Source organism: Hemitrygon akajei, chromosome 10 (genome assembly GCF_048418815.1).
Source record: "Hemitrygon akajei chromosome 10, sHemAka1.3, whole genome shotgun sequence".
NCBI classification, from domain to species: Eukaryota; Metazoa; Chordata; class Chondrichthyes; order Myliobatiformes; family Dasyatidae; genus Hemitrygon; species Hemitrygon akajei.
The window spans coordinates 95728991-95749902 of NC_133133.1; positions in this window are offsets into that span (position 1 = coordinate 95728991).

The window sequence follows — 20912 nt, forward strand, 5'->3', positions numbered from 1 at the left end:
CAATGCACGGGTTCGAGCACCTCATTTCCACAACAGTCACAATGCATAGGGTCAAGCACCACAGTTCCACAAATGTCACAATGCATGGGGTCAAGCACCACTTTTCCACAACAGTCACAATGCACGGGGTCAAGCACCTCATCTCATTTCCACAACAGTCACAATGCACGGGGTCGAGCAACACATTTCCAAAACAGTCACAATGCATGGGGTCAAGCATCACATTTCCACAACAGTCAAAATGCACGGAGTAGAGCATCACATTTCCACAACAGTCACAATGCACGAGGTCAAGCACCTCATATCCACAACAGTCACAATGTATGGGGTTGAACATCACATTTCCACAAGAGTCACATTGCATGGGGTCGAGCACCTCATCTCATTTCCACAACAGTCACAATGCACGGGGTAAAGCACCTCATCTCATTTCCACATCAGTCACAATGCACGGGGTCGATCACCACATTTCCACAACAGTCACAATGCATGGGGTCGAGCACCTCATATCCACAACAGTCACAATTCACGGAGTCAAGAACCACATTTCCACAACAGTCACAATGCACGGGGTCAAGCACCGCATCTCATTTCCACAATAGTCACAATGCAAGGGGTCAAGCACCACATTTCCACAACAGTCACAATGCACGGGGTCAAGCAACACATTTCCACAACAGTCGCAATGCACAGGGTCAAGCACCTCATCTCATTTCCAGAACAGTCACAATGCAAGGGGTCAAGCACCACATTTCCACAACAGTCACAATGCACGGGGTCAAGCACAGCATCTCATTTCCACAACAGTCACAATGCAAGGGGTCAAGCACCATATTTCCACAACAGTCTCAATGCATTGGGTCAAGCAACACATTTCCACAACAGTCACAATGCACGTGGTCGAGCAACACATTTCCACAACAGTCACAATGAATGCCGTCAAGCATCACATTTCCACAACAGTCACAATGCACGGGGTCGAGCACCACATTTCCACAACAGTCACAATGCATGGGGTCAAGCAACACATTTCCACAACAGTCACAATCCATAGGGTCAAGCACCACATTTCCACAACAGTCACAATGCACGGAGTAGAGCATCACATTTCCACAACAGTCACAATGCACGGGGTTGAGCACCTCATTTCCACAACAGTCACAATGCATGGGGTCAAGCATCACATTTCCACAACAGTCACAATGCACAGGGTCGAGCACGACATTTCCACAACAGTCACAATGTATAGGGTCGCGCACCTCATTTCCACAACAGTCACAATGCACGGGTTCGAGCACCTCATTTCCACAACAGTCACAATGCATAGGGTCAAGCACCACAGTTCCACAACTGTCACAATGCATGGGGTCAAGCACCACGTTTCCACAACAGTCACAATGCACGGGGTCGAGCATCACATTTCCACAACAGTCACAATGCATGGGGTCAAGCAACACATTTCCACAAAAGTCACAATGCATGGGGTCAAGCACCACATTTCCACAACAGTCCAAATGCATGGGCTCCAGCACCACATTTCCACATCAGTCACAATGTATGGGGTCGAGCACCACATTTCCACAACAGTCACAATGCATGGGGTCCAGCACCACATTTCCACAACAGTCACAATGCACGGGGTCAAGCACCTCATCTCATTTCCACAACAGTCAGAATGCAAGGGTTCAAGCACCACATTTCCACAACAGTCACAATGCATGGGGTCAAGCACCACATTTCCACAACAGCCCAAATGCATGGGCTCCAGAACCACATTTCCACATCAGTCACAATGTATGGGGTCGAGCACCACATTTCCACAACGGTCACAATGCATGGGGTCCAGCACCACATTTCCACAACAGTCACAATGCATAGGGTCGAGCACCTCATTTCCACAACAGTCACAATGCACGGGTTCGAGCACCTCATTTCCACAACAGTCACAATGCATAGGGTCAAGCATCACATTTCCACAACAGTCACAATGCACGAGGTCAAGCACCTCATATCCACAACAGTCACAATGTATGGGGTTGAACATCACATTTCCACAAGAGTCACATTGCATGGGGTCGAGCACCTCATCTCATTTCCACAACAGTCACAATGCACGGGGTCGAGCACCACATTTCCACAACAGTCACAATGCATGGGGTCAAGCAACACATTTCCACAACAGTCGCAATGCACAGGGTCAAGCACCTCATCTCATTTCCAGAACAGTCACAATGCAAGGGGTCAAGCACCACATTTCCACAACAGTCACAATGCACGGGGTCAAGCACTGCATCTCATTTCCACAACAGTCACAATGCACGGGGTCAAGCACCACATTTCCACAACAGTCACAATGCACAGAGTAGACCATCACATTTCCACAACAGTCACAATGCATGGGGTCAAGCAACACATTTCCACAACAGTCAAAATCCATAGGGTCAAGCAACACATTTCCACAACAGTCACAATCCATAGGGTCAAGCACCACATTTCCACAACAGTCACAATGCACGGAGTGGAGCATCACATTTCCACAACAGTCACAATGCACGGGGTTGAGCACCTCATTTCCACAACAGTCACAATGCATGGGGTCAAGCATCACATTTCCACAACAGTCACAATGCATGGGGTCAAGCAACACATTTCCACAACAGTCACAATCCATAGGGTCAAGCACCACATTTCCACAACAGTCAAAATGCACGGAGTAGAGCATCACATTTCCACAACAGTCACAATGCACGAGGTCAAGCACCTCATATCCACAACAGTCACAATGTATGGGGTTGAACATCACATTTCCACAAGAGTCACATTGCATGGGGTCGAGCACCTCATCTCATTTCCACAACAGTCACAATGCACGGGGTAAAGCACCTCATCTCATTTCCACAACAGTCACAATGCACGGGGTCGAGCACCACATTTCCACAACAGTCACAATGCATGGGGTCGAGCACCTCATATCCACAACAGTCACAATTCACGGAGTCAAGAACCACATTTCCACAACAGTCACAATGCACGGGGTCAAGCACCGCATCTCATTTCCACAACAGTCACAATGCAAGGGGTCAAGCACCACATTTCCACAACAGTCACAATGCACGGGGTCAAGCAACTCATTTCCACAACAGTCGCAATGCACAGGGTCAAGCACCTCATCTCATTTCCAGAACAGTCACAATGCAAGGGGTCAAGCACCACATTTCCACAACAGTCACAATGCACGGGGTCAAGCACAGCATCTCATTTCCACAACAGTCACAATGCACGTCGTCGAGCAAAACATTTCCACAACAGTCACAATGAATGCCGTCAAGCATCACATTTCCAAAACAGTCACAATGCACGGGGTCGAGCACCACATTTCCACAACAGTCACAATGCATGGGGTCAAGCAACACATTTCCACAACAGTCACAATCCATAGGGTCAAGCACCACATTTCCACAACAGTCACAATGCACGGGGTCGAGCACCACATTTCCACAACAGTCACAATCCATAGGGTCAAGCACCACATTTCCACAACAGTCACAATGCACGGGGTTGAGCACCTCATTTCCACAACAGTCACAATGCATGGGGTCAAGCATCACATTTCCACAACAGTCACAATGCACAAGGTCGAGCACGACATTTCCACAACAGTCACAATGTATAGGGTCGAGCACCTCATTTCCACAACAGTCACATTGCACGGGTTCGAGCACCTCATTTCCACAACAGTCACAATGCATAGGGTCAAGCACCACAGTTCCACAACTGTCACAATGCATGGGGTCAAGCACCACGTTTCCACAACAGTCACAATGCACGGGGTCGAGCATCACATTTCCACAACAGTCACAATGCATGGTGTCAAGCAACACATTTCCACAAAAGTCACAATGCATGGGGTCAAGCACCACATTTCCACAACAGTCACAATGCATGGGGTCAAGCACCTCATTTCCACAACAGTCACAATGTATGGTGTCGAGCATCACATTTCCACAAGAGTCACATTGCACGGGGTCGAGCACCTCATCTCATTTCCACAACAGTCACAATGCACGGGGTCAAGCACCTCATCTCATTTCCACAACAGTCACAATGCAAGGGGTCAAGCAACACATTTCCACAACAGTCACAATGCACGGGGTCGAGAAACACATTTCCAAAACAGTCACAATGCATGGGGTCAAGCATCACATTTCCACAACAGTCACAATGCATGGGGTCAAGCATCACATTTCCAAAACAGTCACAATGCACGGAGTGAAGCACCACATTTCCACAACAGTCACAATGCATAGGGTCAAGCACCACATTTCCACAACAGTCACAATGCATGGGGTCAAGCACCACATTTCCACAACAGTCACAATGCACGGGGTCGAGCACCACATTTCCACAACAGTCACAATGCATGGGGTCAATCAACACATTTCCACAACAGTCACAATCCATAGGGTCAAGCACCACATTTCCACAACAGTCACAATGCACGGAGTAGAGCATCACATTTCCACAACAGTCACAATGCACGGGGTTGAGCACCTCATTTCCACAACAGTCACAATGCATGGGGTCAAGCATCACATTTCCACAACAGTCACAATGCATGGGGTCAAGCAACACATTTCCACAACAGTCACAATCCATAGGGTCAAGCACCACATTTCCACAACAGTCAAAATGCACGGAGTAGAGCATCACATTTCCACAACAGTCACAATGCACGAGGTCAAGCACCCCATATCCACAACAGTCACAATGTATGGGGTTGAACATCACATTTCCACAAGAGTCACATTGCATGGGGTCGAGCACCTCATCTCATTTCCACAACAGTCACAATGCACGGGGTAAAGCACCTCATCTCATTTCCACAACAGTCACAATGCACGAGGTCAAGCACCTCATTTCCACAACAGTCACAATGCACGGGGTCAAGCACCTCATCTCATTTCCACAACAGTCACAATGCACGGGGTCGAGCAACACATTTCCAAAACAGTCACAATGCATGGGGTCAAGCATCACATTTCCACAAGAGTCACATTGCATGGGGTCGAGCACCTCATCTCATTTCCACAACAGTCACAATGCACGGGGTAAAGCACCTCATCTCATTTCCACAACAGTCACAATGCACGAGGTCAAGCACCTCATTTCCACAACAGTCACAATGCACGGGGTCAAGCACCTCATCTCATTTCCACAACAGTCACAATGCACGGGGTCGAGCAACACATTTCCAAAACAGTCACAATGCATGGGGTCAAGCATCACATTTCCACAACAGTCAAAATGCACGGAGTAGAGCATCACATTTCCACAACAGTCACAATGCACGAGGTCAAGCACCTCATCTCATTTCCACAACAGTCACAATGTATGGGGTTGAACATCACATTTCCACAAGAGTCACATTGCATGGGGTCGAGCACCTCATCTCATTTCCACAACAGTCACAATGCACGGGGTAAAGCACCTCATCTCATTTCCACAACAGTCACAATGCACGGGGTCGAGCACCACATTTCCACAACAGTCACAATGCATGGGGTCGAGCACCTCATATCCACAACAGTCACAATTCACGGAGTCAAGAACCACATTTCCACAACAGTCACAATGCACGGGGTCAAGCACCGCATCTCATTTCCACAACAGTCACAATGCAAGGGGTCAAGCACCACATTTCCACAACAGTCACAATGCACGGGGTCAAGCAACACATTTCCACAACAGTCGCAATGCACAGGGTCAAGCACCTCATCTCATTTCCAGAACAGTCACAATGCAAGGGGTCAAGCACCACATTTCCACAACAGTCACAATGCACGGGGTCAAGCACAGCATCTCATTTCCACAACAGTCACAATGCAAGGGGTCAAGCACCACATTTCCACAACAGTCTCAATGCATTGGGTCAAGCAACACATTTCCACAACAGTCACAATGCACGTGGTCGAGCAACACATTTCCACAACAGTCACAATGAATGCCGTCAAGCATCACATTTCCACAACAGTCACAATGCACGGGGTCGAGCACCACATTTCCACAACAGTCACAATGCATGGGGTTAAGCAACACATTTCCACAAAAGTCACAATGCATGGGGTCAAGCACCACATTTCCACAACAGTCCAAATGCATGGGCTCCAGCACCACATTTCCACATCAGTCACAATGTATGGGGTCGAGCACCACATTTCCACAACAGTCACAATGCATGGGGTCCAGCACCACATTTCCACAACAGTCACAATCCATAGGGTCAAGCACCACATTTCCACAACAGTCACAATGCATGGGGTCAAGCACCACATTTCCACAGCAGTTACAATGCATGGGGTCAAGCATCACATTTCCACAACAGTCACAATGCATGGGGTCAAGCACCTCATTTCCACAAAAGTCACAATGTATGGTGTCGAGCATCACATTTCCACAAGAGTCACATTGCACGGGGTCGAGCACCTCATCTCATTTCCACAACAGTCACAATGCACGGGGTCAAGCACCTCATCTCATTTCCACAACAGTCAGAATGCAAGGGGTCCAGCACCACATTTCCACAACAGTCACAATGCACGGGGTCAAGCAACACATTTCCAAAACAGTCACAATGCATGGGGTCAAGCATCACATTTCCACAACAGTCACAATGCATGGGGTCAAGCATCACATTTCCACAACAGTCACAATGCATGGGGTCAAGCACCACATTTTCACAACAGTCACAATGCACAGAGTAGACCATCACATTTCCACAACAGTCACAAAGCATGGGGTCAAGCAACACATTTCCACAACAGTCACAATCCATAGGGTCAAGCACCACATTTCCACAACAGTCACAATGCACGGAGTAGAGCATCACATTTCCACAACAGTCACAATGCACGGGGTTGAGCACCTCATTTCCACAACAGTCACAATGCATGTGGTCAAGCAACACATTTCCACAACAGTCACAATCCATAGGGTCAAGCACCACATTTCCACAACAGTCAAAATGCACGGAGTAGAGCATCACATTTCCACAACAGTCACAATGCACGAGGTCAAGCACCTCATATCCACAACAGTCACAATGTATGGGGTTGAACATCACATTTCCACAAGAGTCACATTGCATGGGGTCGAGCACCTCATCTCATTTCCACAACAGTCACAATGCACGGGGTAAAGCACCTCATCTCATTTCCACAACAGTCACAATGCACGGGGTCGAGCACCACAGTTCCACAACAGTCACAATGCATGGGGTCGAGCACCTCATATCCACAACAGTCACAATTCACGGAGTCAAGAACCACATTTCCACAACAGTCACAATGCACGGGGTCAAGCACCGCATCTCATTTCCACAACAGTCACAATGCAAGGGGTCAAGCAACACATTTCCACAACAGTCACAATGCACAGGGTCAAGCACCTCATCTCATTTCCAGAACAGACACAATGCAAGGGGTCAAGCACCACATTTCCACAACAGTCACAATGCACGGGGTCAAGCACAGCATCTCATTTCCACAACAGTCACAATGCAAGGGGTCAAGCACCACATTTCCACAACAGTCACAATGCATTGGGTCAAGCAACACATTTCCAAAACAGTCACAATTCACAGCGTCAAGAACCACATTTCCACAACAGTCACAATGCATGGGGTCGAGCACCACATTTCCAAAACAGTCACAATGCACAGGGTCGAGCACGACATATCCACAACAGTCAAAATGCACGGAGTAGAGCATCACATTTCCACAACAGTCACAATGCACGAGGTCAAGCACCTCATATCCACAACAGTCACAATGTATGGGGTTGAACATCACATTTCCACAAGAGTCACATTGCATGGGGTCGAGCACCTCATCTCATTTCCACAACAGTCACAATGCACGGGGTAAAGCACCTCATCTCATTTCCACAACAGTCACAATGCACGGGGTCGATCACCACATTTCCACAACAGTCACAATGCATGGGGTCGAGCACCTCATATCCACAACAGTCACAATTCACGGAGTCAAGAACCACATTTCCACAACAGTCACAATGCACGGGGTCAAGCACCGCATCTCATTTCCACAACAGTCACAATGCAAGGGGTCAAGCACCACATTTCCACAACAGTCACAATGCACGGGGTCAAGCAACACATTTCCACAACAGTCGCAATGCACAGGGTCAAGCACCTCATCTCATTTCCAGAACAGTCACAATGCAAGGGGTCAAGCACCACATTTCCACAACAGTCACAATGCACGGGGTCAAGCACAGCATCTCATTTCCACAACAGTCACAATGCAAGGGGTCAAGCACCACATTTCCACAACAGTCTCAATGCATTGGGTCAAGCAACACATTTCCACAACAGTCACAATGCACGTGGTCGAGCAACACATTTCCACAACAGTCACAATGAATGCCGTCAAGCATCACATTTCCACAACAGTCACAATGCACGGGGTCGAGCACCACATTTCCACAACAGTCACAATGCATGGGGTCAAGCAACACATTTCCACAACAGTCACAATCCATAGGGTCAAGCACCACATTTCCACAACAGTCACAATGCACGGAGTAGAGCATCACATTTCCACAACAGTCACAATGCACGGGGTTGAGCACCTCATTTCCACAACAGTCACAATGCATGGGGTCAAGCATCACATTTCCACAACAGTCACAATGCACAGGGTCGAGCACGACATTTCCACAACAGTCACAATGTATAGGGTCGCGCACCTCATTTCCACAACAGTCACAATGCACGGGTTCGAGCACCTCATTTCCACAACAGTCACAATGCATAGGGTCAAGCACCACAGTTCCACAACTGTCACAATGCATGGGGTCAAGCACCACGTTTCCACAACAGTCACAATGCACGGGGTCGAGCATCACATTTCCACAACAGTCACAATGCATGGGGTCAAGCAACACATTTCCACAAAAGTCACAATGCATGGGGTCAAGCACCACATTTCCACAACAGTCCAAATGCATGGGCTCCAGCACCACATTTCCACATCAGTCACAATGTATGGGGTCGAGCACCACATTTCCACAACAGTCACAATGCATGGGGTCCAGCACCACATTTCCACAACAGTCACAATGCATAGGGTCAAGCACCACATTTCCACAACAGTCACAATGCATGGGGTCAAGCACCACATTTCCACAGCAGTTACAATGCATGGGGTCAAGCATCACATTTCCACAACAGTCACAATGCATGGGGTCAAGCACCTCATTTCCACAACAGTCACAATGCACGGGGTCAAGCACCTCATCTCATTTCCACAACAGTCACAATGCACGGGGTCAAGCAACACATTTCCACAACAGTCACAATGCATGGGGTCAAGCACCTCATTTCCACAACAGTCACAATGCACGGGGTCAAGCACCTCATCTCATTTCCACAACAGTCACAATGCATGGGGTCAAGCAACACATTTCCACAGCAGTTACAATGCATGGGGTCAAGCATCACATTTCCACAACAGTCACAATGCATGGGGTCAAGCACCTCATTTCCACAACAGTCACAATGCACGGGGTCAAGCACCTCATCTCATTTCCACAACAGTCACAATGCATGGGGTCAAGCACCACATTTCCACAGCAGTTACAATGCATGGGGTCAAGCATCACATTTCCACAACAGTCACAATGCATGGGGTCAAGCACCTCATTTCCACAACAGTCACAATGCACGGGGTCAAGCACCTCATCTCATTTCCACAACAGTCAGAATGCAAGGGGTCAAGCAACACATTTCCACAACAGTCACAATGCACGGGGTCAAGCAACACATTTCCAAAACAGTCACAATGCATGGGGTCAAGCATCACATTTCCACAACAGTCACAATGCATGGGGTCAAGCATCACATTTCCACAACAGTCACAATGCATGGGGTCAAGCACCACATTTTCACAACAGTCACAATGCACAGAGTAGACCATCACATTTCCACAACAGTCACAAAGCATGGGGTCAAGCAACACATTTCCACAACAGTCACAATCCATAGGGTCAAGCACCACATTTCCACAACAGTCACAATGCACGGAGTAGAGCATCACATTTCCACAACAGTCACAATGCACGGGGTTGAGCACCTCATTTCCACAACAGTCACACTGCATGGGGTCAAGCATCACATTTCCACAACAGTCACAATGCATGGGGTCAAGCAACACATTTCCACAACAGTCACAATCCATAGGGTCAAGCACCACATTTCCACAACAGTCAAAATGCACGGAGTAGAGCATCACATTTCCACAACAGTCACAATGCACGAGGTCAAGCACCTCATATCCACAACAGTCACAATGTATGGGGTTGAACATCACATTTCCACAAGAGTCACATTGCATGGGGTCGAGCACCTCATCTCATTTCCACAACAGTCACAATGCACGGGGTAAAGCACCTCATCTCATTTCCACAACAGTCACAATGCACGGGATCGAGCACCACATTTCCACAACAGTCACAATGCATGGGGTCGAGCACCTCATATCCACAACAGTCACAGTGCACGGGGTCAAGCACCGCATCTCATTTCCACAACAGTCACAATGCAAGGGGTCAAGCACCACATTTCCACAACAGTCACAATGCACAGGGTCAAGCACCTCATCTCATTTCCAGAACAGACACAATGCAAGGGGTCAAGCACCACATTTCCACAACAGTCACAATGCACGGGGTCAAGCACAGCATCTCATTTCCACAACAGTCACAATGCAAGGGGTCAAGCACCACATTTCCACAACAGTCACAATGCATTGGGTCAAGCAACACATTTCCACAACAGTCACAATGCACGGGTTCGAGCACCTCATTTCCACAACAGTCACAATGCATAGGGTCAAGCACCACAGTTCCACAACTGTCACAATGCATGGGGTCAAGCACCACGTTTCCACAACAGTCACAATGCACGGGGTCGAGCATCACATTTCCACAACAGTCACAATGCATGGGGTCAAGCAACACATTTCCACAAAAGTCACAATGCATGGGGTCAAGCACCACATTTCCACAACAGTCCAAATGCATGGGCTCCAGCACCACATTTCCACATCAGTCACAATGTATGGGGTCGAGCACCACATTTCCACAACAGTCACAATGCATGGGGTCCAGCACCACATTTCCACAACAGTCACAATGCATAGGGTCAAGCACCACATTTCCACAACAGTCACAATGCATGGGGTCAAGCACCACATTTCCACAGCAGTTACAATGCATGGGGTCAAGCATCACATTTCCACAACAGTCACAATGCATGGGGTCAAGCACCTCATTTCCACAACAGTCACAATGTATGGTGTCGAGCATCACATTTCCACAAGAGTCACATTGCACGGGGTCGAGCACCTCATCTCATTTCCACAACAGTCACAATGCACGGGGTCAAGCACCTCATCTCATTTCCACAACAGTCAGAATGCAAGGGGTCAAGCAACACATTTCCACAACAGTCACCATGCACGGGGTCAAGCAACACATTTCCAAAACAGTCACAATGCATGGGGTCAAGCATCACATTTCCACAACAGTCACAATGCATGGGGTCAAGCATCACATTTCCACAACAGTCACAATGCATGGGGTCAAGCACCACATTTTCACAACAGTCACAATGCACAGAGTAGACCATCACATTTCCACAACAGTCACAAAGCATGGGGTCAAGCAACACATTTCCACAACTGTCACAATCCATAGGGTCAAGCACCACATTTCCACAACAGTCACAATGCACGGAGTAGAGCATCACATTTCCACAACAGTCACAATGCACGGGGTTGAGCACCTCATTTCCACAACAGTCACACTGCATGGGGTCAAGCATCACATTTCCACAACAGTCACAATGCATGGGGTCAAGCAACACATTTCCACAACAGTCACAATCCATAGGGTCAAGCACCACATTTCCACAACAGTCAAAATGCACGGAGTAGAGCATCACATTTCCACAACAGTCACAATGCACGAGGTCAAGCACCTCATATCCACAACAGTCACAATGTATGGGGTTGAACATCACATTTCCACAAGAGTCACATTGCATGGGGTCGAGCACCTCATCTCATTTCCACAACAGTCACAATGCACGGGGTAAAGCAACTCATCTCATTTCCACAACAGTCACAATGCACGGGGTCGAGCACCACATTTCCACAACAGTCACAATGCATGGGGTCGAGCACCTCATATCCACAACAGTCACAATTCACGGAGTCAAGAACCACATTTCCACAACAGTCACAATGCACGGGGTCAAGCACCGCATCTCATTTCCACAACAGTCACAATGCAAGGGGTCAAGCACCACATTTCCACAACAGTCACAATGCACAGGGTCAAGCACCTCATCTCATTTCCAGAACAGACACAATGCAAGGGGTCAAGCACCACATTTCCACAACAGTCACAATGCACGGGGTCAAGCACAGCATCTCATTTCCACAACAGTCACAATGCAAGGGGTCAAGCACCACATTTCCACAACAGTCACAATGCATTGGGTCAAGCAACACATTTCCAAAACAGTCACAATGCACAGGGTCGAGCACGACATTTCCACAACAGTCACAATGTATAGGGTCGAGCACCTCATTTCCACAACAGTCACAATGCACGGGTTCGAGCACCTCATTTCCACAACAGTCACAATGCATAGGGTCAAGCACCACTTTTCCACAACAGTCACAATGCACGGGGTCAAGCACCTCATCTCATTTCCACAACAGTCACAATGCACGGGGTCGAGCAACACATTTCCAAAACAGTCACAATGCATGGGGTCAAGCATCACATTTCCACAACAGTCAAAATGCACGGAGTAGAGCATCACATTTCCACAACAGTCACAATGCACGAGGTCAAGCACCTCATATCCACAACAGTCACAATGTATGGGGTTGAACATCACATTTCCACAAGAGTCACATTGCATGGGGTCGAGCACCTCATCTCATTTCCACAACAGTCACAATGCACGGGGTAAAGCACCTCATCTCATTTCCACAACAGTCACAATGCACGGGGTCGATCACCACATTTCCACAACAGTCACAATGCATGGGGTCGAGCACCTCATATCCACAACAGTCACAATTCACGGAGTCAAGAACCACATTTCCACAACAGTCACAATGCACGGGGTCAAGCACCGCATCTCATTTCCACAACAGTCACAATGCAAGGGGTCAAGCACCACATTTCCACAACAGTCACAATGCACGGGGTCAAGCAACACATTTCCACAACAGTCGCAATGCACAGGGTCAAGCACCTCATCTCATTTCCAGAACAGTCACAATGCAAGGGGTCAAGCACCACATTTCCACAACAGTCACAATGCACGGGGTCAAGCACAGCATCTCATTTCCACAACAGTCACAATGCAAGGGGTCAAGCACCACATTTCCACAACAGTCTCAATGCATTGGGTCAAGCAACACATTTCCACAACAGTCACAATGCACGTGGTCGAGCAACACATTTCCACAACAGTCACAATGAATGCCGTCAAGCATCACATTTCCACAACAGTCACAATGCACGGGGTCGAGCACCACATTTCCACAACAGTCACAATGCATGGGGTCAAGCAACACATTTCCACAACAGTCACAATCCATAGGGTCAAGCACCACATTTCCACAACAGTCACAATGCACGGAGTAGAGCATCACATTTCCACAACAGTCACAATGCACGGGGTTGAGCACCTCATTTCCACAACAGTCACAATGCATGGGGTCAAGCATCACATTTCCACAACAGTCACAATGCACAGGGTCGAGCACGACATTTCCACAACAGTCACAATGTATAGGGTCGCGCACCTCATTTCCACAACAGTCACAATGCACGGGTTCGAGCACCTCATTTCCACAACAGTCACAATGCATAGGGTCAAGCACCACAGTTCCACAACTGTCACAATGCATGGGGTCAAGCACCACGTTTCCACAACAGTCACAATGCACGGGGTCGAGCATCACATTTCCACAACAGTCACAATGCATGGGGTCAAGCAACACATTTCCACAAAAGTCACAATGCATGGGGTCAAGCACCACATTTCCACAACAGTCCAAATGCATGGGCTCCAGCACCACATTTCCACATCAGTCACAATGTATGGGGTCGAGCACCACATTTCCACAACAGTCACAATGCATGGGGTCCAGCACCACATTTCCACAACAGTCACAATGCATAGGGTCAAGCACCACATTTCCACAACAGTCACAATGCACGGGGTCAAGCACCTCATCTCATTTCCACAACAGTCAGAATGCAAGGGGTCAAGCACCACATTTCCACAACAGTCACAATGCACGGGGTCAAGCAACACATTTCCAAAACAGTCACAATGCATGGGGTCAAGCATCACATTTCCACAACAGTCACAATGCATGGGGTCAAGCATCACATTTCCACAACAGTCACAATGCATGGGGTCAAGCACCACATTTTCACAACAGTCACAATGCACAGAGTAGACCATCACATTTCCACAACAGTCACAAAGCATGGGGTCAAGCAACACATTTCCACAACAGTCACAATCCATAGGGTCAAGCACCACATTTCCACAACAGTCACAATGCACGGAGTAGAGCATCACATTTCCACAACAGTCACAATGCACGGGGTTGAGCACCTCATTTCCACAACAGTCACACTGCATGGGGTCAAGCATCACATTTCCACAACAGTCACAATGCATGGGGTCAAGCAACACATTTCCACAACAGTCACAATCCATAGGGTCAAGCACCACATTTCCACAACAGTCAAAATGCACGGAGTAGAGCATCACATTTCCACAACAGTCACAATGCAAGAGGTCAAGCACCTCATATCCACAACAGTCACAATGTATGGGGTTGAACATCACATTTCCACAAGAGTCACATTGCATGGGGTCGAGCACCTCATCTCATTTCCACAACAGTCACAATGCACGGGGTAAAGCACCTCATCTCATTTCCACAACAGTCACAATGCATGGGGTCGAGCACCTCATATCCACAACAGTCACAATTCACGGAGTCAAGAACCACATTTCCACAACAGTCACAATGCACGGGGTCAAGCACCGCATCTCATTTCCACAACAGTCACAATGCAAGGGGTCAAGCAACACATTTCCACAACAGTCACAATGCACAGGGTCAAGCACCTCATCTCATTTCCAGAACAGACACAATGCAAGGGGTCAAGCACCACATTTCCACAACAGTCACAATGCACGGGGTCAAGCACAGCATCTCATTTCCACAACAGTCACAATGCAAGGGGTCAAGCACCACATTTCCACAACAGTCACAATGCATTGGGTCAAGCAACACATTTCCAAAACAGTCACAATTCACAGGGTCAAGAACCACATTTCCACAACAGTCACAATGCATGGGGTCGAGCACCACATTTCCAAAACAGTCACAATGCACAGGGTCGAGCACGACATTTCCACAACAGTCACAATGTATAGGGTCGAGCACCTCATTTCCACAACAGTCACAATGCACGGGTTCGAGCACCTCATTTCCACAACAGTCACAATGCATAGGGTCAAGCACCACAGTTCCACAAATGTCACAGTGCATGGGGTCAAGCACCACTTTTCCACAACAGTCACAATGCACGGGGTCGAGCATCACATTTCCACAACAGTGACAATGCATGGGGTCAAGCAACACATTTCCACAAAAGTCACAATGCATGGGGTCAAGCACCACATTTCCACAACAGCCCAAATGCATGGGCTCCAGCACCACATTTCCACATCAGTCACAATGTATGGTGTCGAGCACCACATTTCCACAACAGTCACAATGTATGGTGTCGAGCATCACATTTCCACAAGAGTCACATTGCACGGGGTCGAGCACCTCATCTCATTTCCACAACAGTCACAATGCACGGGGTCAAGCACCTCATCTCATTTCCACAACAGTCACAATGCAAGGAGTCAAGCACCACATTTCCACAAAAGTCACAATGTACGGGGTCGAGCAACACATTTCCAAAACAGTCAGAATGCATGGGGTCAAGCATCACATTTCCACAACAGTCACAATGCATGGGGTCAAGCATCACATTTCCAAAACAGTCACAATGCACGGAGTGAAGCACCACATTTCCACAACAGTCACAATGCATAGGGTCAAGCACCACATTTCCACAACAGTCACAATGCATGGGGTCAAGCACCACATTTCCACAACAGTCACAATGCACAGAGTAGACCATCACATTTCCACAACAGTCACAATGCATAGGGTCAAGCACCACATTTCCACAACAGTCACAATGCACGGGGTCAAGCACAGCATCTCATTTCCACAACAGTCACAATGCAAGGGGTCAAGCACCACATTTCCACAACAGTCTCAATGCATTGGGTCAAGCAACACATTTCCACAACAGTCACAATGCACGTGGTCGAGGAACACATTTCCACAACAGTCACAATGAATGCCGTCAAGCATCACATTTCCACAACAGTCACAATGCACGGGGTCGAGCACCACATTTCCACAACAGTCACAATGCATGGGGTCAAGAAACACATTTCCACAACAGTCACAATCCATAGGGTCAAGCACCACATTTCCACAACAGTCACAATGCACGGAGTAGAGCATCACATTTCCACAACAGTCACAATGCACGGGGTTGAGCACCTCATTTCCACAACAGTCACAATGCATGGGGTCAAGCATCACATTTCCACAACAGTCACAATGCACAGGGTCGAGCACGACATTTCCACAACAGTCACAATGTATAGGGTCGCGCACCTCATTTCCACAACAGTCACAATGCACGGGTTCGAGCACCTCATTTCCACAACAGTCACAATGCATAGGGTCAAGCACCACAGTTCCACAACTGTCACAATGCATGGGGTCAAGCACCACGTTTCCACAACAGTCACAATGCACGGGGTCGAGCATCACATTTCCACAACAGTCACAATGCATGGGGTCAAGCAACACATTTCCACAAAAGTCACAATGCATGGGGTCAAGCACCACATTTCCACAACAGTCCAAATGCATGGGCTCCAGCACCACATTTCCACATCAGTCACAATGTATGGGGTCGAGCACCACATTTCCACAACAGTCACAATGCATGGGGTCCAGCACCACATTTCCACAACAGTCACAATGCATAGGGTCAAGCACCACATTTCCACAACAGTCACAATGCACGGGGTCAAGCACCTCATCTCATTTCCACAACAGTCAGAATGCAAGGGGTCAAGCACCACATTTCCACAACAGTCACAATGCACGGGGTCAAGCAACACATTTCCAAAACAGTCACAATGCATGGGGTCAAGCATCACATTTCCACAACAGTCACAATGCATGGGGTCAAGCATCACATTTCCACAACAGTCACAATGCATGGGGTCAAGCACCACATTTTCACAACAGTCACAATGCACAGAGTAGACCATCACATTTCCACAACAGTCACAAAGCATGGGGTCAAGCAACACATTTCCACAACAGTCACAATCCATAGGGTCAAGCACCACATTTCCACAACAGTCACAATGCACGGAGTAGAGCATCACATTTCCACAACAGTCACAATGCACGGGGTTGAGCACCTCATTTCCACAACAGTCACACTGCATGGGGTCAAGCATCACATTTCCACAACAGTCACAATGCATGGGGTCAAGCAACACATTTCCACAACAGTCACAATCCATAGGGTCAAGCACCACATTTCCACAACAGTCAAAATGCACGGAGTAGAGCATCACATTTCCACAACAGTCACAATGCACGAGGTCAAGCACCTCATATCCACAACAGTCACAATGTATGGGGTTGAACATCACATTTCCACAAGAGTCACATTGCATGGGGTCGAGCACCTCATCTCATTTCCACAACAGTCACAATGCACGGGGTAAAGCACCTCATCTCATTTCCACAACAGTCACAATGCATGGGGTCGAGCACCTCATATCCACAACAGTCACAATTCACGGAGTCAAGAACCACATTTCCACAACAGTCACAATGCACGGGGTCAAGCACCGCATCTCATTTCCACAACAGTCACAATGCAAGGGGTCAAGCAACACATTTCCACAACAGTCACAATGCACAGGGTCAAGCACCTCATCTCATTTCCAGAACAGACACAATGCAAGGGGTCAAGCACCACATTTCCACAACAGTCACAATGCACGGGGTCAAGCACAGCATCTCATTTCCACAACAGTCACAATGCAAGGGGTCAAGCACCACATTTCCACAACAGTCACAATGCATTGGATCAAGCAACACATTTCCAAAACAGTCACAATTCACAGGGTCAAGAACCACATTTCCACAACAGTCACAATGCATGGGGTCGAGCACCACATTTCCAAAACAGTCACAATGCACAGGGTCGAGCACGACATTTCCACAACAGTCACAATGTATAGGGTCGAGCACCTCATTTCCACAACAGTCACAATGCACGGGTTCGAGCACCTCATTTCCACAACAGTCACAATGCATAGGGTCAAGCACCACAGTTCCACAAATGTCACAATGCATGGGGTCAAGCACCACTTTTCCACAACAGTCACAATGCACGGGGTCGAGCATCACATTTCCACAACAGTGACAATGCATGGGGTCAAGCAACACATTTCCACAAAAGTCACAATGCATGGGGTCAAGCACCACATTTCCACAACAGCCCAAATGCATGGGCTCCAGCACCACATTTCCACATCAGTCACAATGTATGGGGTCGAGCACCACATTTCCACAACAGTCACAATGTATGGTGTCGAGCATCACATTTCCACAAGAGTCACATTGCACGGGGTCGAGCACCTCATCTCATTTCCACAACAGTCACAATGCACGGGGTCAAGCACCTCATCTCATTTCCACAACAGTCACAATGCAAGGAGTCAAGCACCACATTTCCACAAAAGTCACAATGTACGGGGTCGAGCAACACATTTCCAAAACAGTCAGAATGCATGGGGTCAAGCATCACATTTCCACAACAGTCACAATGCATGGGGTCAAGCATCACATTTCCAAAACAGTCACAATGCACGGAGTGAAGCACCACATTTCCACAACAGTCACAATGCATAGGGTCAAGCACCACATTTCCACAACAGTCACAATGCATGGGGTCAAGCACCACATTTCCACAACAGTCACAATGCACAGAGTAGACCATCACATTTCCACAACAGTCACAATGCATGGGGTCAAGCAACACATTTCCACAACAGTCACAATCCATAGGGTCAAGCACCTCATTTCCACAACAGTCACAATGCAAGGGGTCAAGCACCACATTTCCACAACAGTCACAATGCACGGGGTCAAGCAACACATTTCCACAACAGTCGCAATGCACAGGGTCAAGCACCACATTTCCACAACAGTCACAATGCACGGAGTAGAGCATCACATTTCCACAACAGTCACAATGCACGGGGTTGAGCACCTCATATCCACAACAGTCACAATGCATGGGGTCAAGCATCACATTTCCACAACAGTCACAATGCATGGGGTCAAGCAACTCATTTCCACAACAGTCACAATCCATAGGGTCAAGCACCACATTTCCACAACAGTCAAAATGCACGGAGTAGAGCATCACATTTCCACAACAGTCACAATGCACGAGGTCAAGCACCTCATATCCACAACAGTCACAATGTATGGGGTTGAACATCACATTTCCACAAGAGTCACATTGCATGGGGTCGAGCACCTCATCTCATTTCCACAACAGTCACAAAGCACGGGGTAAAGCACCTCGTCTCATTTCCACAACAGTCACAATGCATGGGGTCGAGCACCTCATATCCACAACAGTCACAATTCACGGAGTCAAGAACCACATTTCCACAACAGTCACAATGCACGGGGGCAAGCACCGCATCTCATTTCCACAACAGTCACAATGCAAGGGGTCAAGCCCCACATTTCCACAACAGTCACAATGCACGGGGTCAAGCAACACATTTCCACAACAGTCGCAATGCACAGGGTCAAGCACCTCATCTCATTTCCAGAACAGTCGCAATGCAAGGGGTCAAGCACCACATTTCCACAACAGTCACAATGCACGGGGTCAAGCACAGCATCTCATTTCCACAACAGTCACAACGCAAGGGGTCAAGCACCACATTTCCACAACAGTCACAATGCATTGGGTCAAGCAACACATTTCCACAACAGTCACAATGCACGTGGTCGAGCAACACATTTCCACAACAGTCACAATGAATGCCGTCAAGCATCACATTTCCACAACAGTCACAATGCATGGGGTCAAGCAACACATTTCCACAACAGTCACAATCCATAGGGTCAAGCACCACATTTCCACAACAGTCACAATGCACGGAGTAGAGCATCACATTTCCACAACAGTCACAATGCACGGGGTTGAGCACCTCATTTCCACAACAGTCACAATGCATGGGGTCAAGCATCACATTTCCACAACAGTCACAATGCACAGGGTCGAGCACGACATTTCCACAACAGTCACAATGTATAGGGTCGAGCACCTCATTTCCACAACAGTCACAATGCACGGGTTCGAGCACCTCATTTCCACAACGGTCACAATGCATAGGGTCAAGCACCACAGTTCCACAACTGTCACAATGCATGGGGTCAAGCACCACGTTTCCACAACAGTCACAATGCACGGGGTCGAGCATCACATTTCCACAACAGTCACAATGCATGGGGTCAAGCAACACATTTCCACAAAAGTCACAATGCATGGGGTCAAGCACCACATTTCCACAAGAGTCCAAATGCATGGGC